This window comes from Condylura cristata, unplaced genomic scaffold (assembly GCF_000260355.1).
Source record: "Condylura cristata isolate star-nosed mole 26May11 unplaced genomic scaffold, ConCri1.0 scaffold00015, whole genome shotgun sequence".
Lineage (NCBI taxonomy): Eukaryota > Metazoa > Chordata > Mammalia > Eulipotyphla > Talpidae > Condylura > Condylura cristata.
The window spans coordinates 25,495,717-25,496,889 of record NW_004567116.1 but is presented as its reverse complement, the minus strand read 5'-3'; positions in this window follow the sequence as shown (position 1 = coordinate 25,496,889).

Genomic DNA, 1,173 nt, shown 5'->3' with positions numbered 1-1,173 from the left:
CAGGCAGATCTACGAAGTACACTGCTGAGGGGAGCAGCGGGTGGGTGAGGAGAGGCTGCCACGCCATGTGGATCTCCTCCGGGGCAGGCGGGGATCGAACTCATGTGGAAGTGGCTTTAGTTTCTCAGTGCAGTATTTTAACCCGCGGCGCCACCAGGGAGGGTCCAACTTTTAAAGTTTAAACCTGACTTCCTCTGAAGCTGTCAGCAATTCAGTGTAATAGAACTTAGTGGACAAAGGTGAAGTATTTTCTTCTTTATCTGCTAGAATTAAGAAACTTAGGAGCAGTTTCTCTGTGGATCCAGACAGGTGGGTAAAGGAGAGTCCTGGAGCCCTCGGTGGCTTTTTCAGGATATGAATGACCTTTCTCCAACATTTGTAGTGGGGGTTGGGGGGTGCTCTCTGGGCTCTCCACCTCACCGGAGACTCATCCACCTCAGGCCACCTCTGGGAAGGTGCCCACACACGGAGCAGGCTGGCCACCAAGCACCACAAGCTCAGGGCCTCCACCCCTCCATAACGCTGCCTCGAGTCACCCTGCTGACAGTCTTGTTCTACTACCATCCCAGATGCATAGATTCATTGTTGGTTCAGGCAGCTTGAAAGAGAACCTTGGAGCCCTTGACATCATCCCAAAGGTTATATTAGTAATTTGCAAGGGAAACTAGCCAGCAGGGAGACAGCACTTGGGGCCTCCTGTGAATCCCTATAGCTCTCTCTCGCCTAGCCACGCCCACGCTCTCGTTCCTCCCTGATGCCCCCCCCCCCCCAGCCTCAGCCTGCAGGCGCAAGTGTGCCGCTCACATACGCCCACGCCACCCTCCAGGTGCGCCATCAGGCACACGCAGCCCGAGCCCACGCTCCCAAGGGCCTCCTGCATTCAAGGCGGCAGGTGATAGCCACAGAGGCCAACGGTACAAAAACCTGAGCAATCATCATTTACCCTTCACTCATGATATAGTTATTTGCATAAATTCTCTAAGAATCTGCCCTCCCTGGTGGCGCAGTGGGCTAAAGCACAGCACTGAGAAGCTTAAGCCACTTCCGCATGAGTTCGATCCCCGCCAGCCCCTGAGGCGACCACGTGGCGTGGCAGACCTCTCCTGACCCGCCCGCTGCTCCCCTCAGCAGTGTACTTCCTTGATCTGCCTGTTCTGCTCCCCCCTCTGTCTC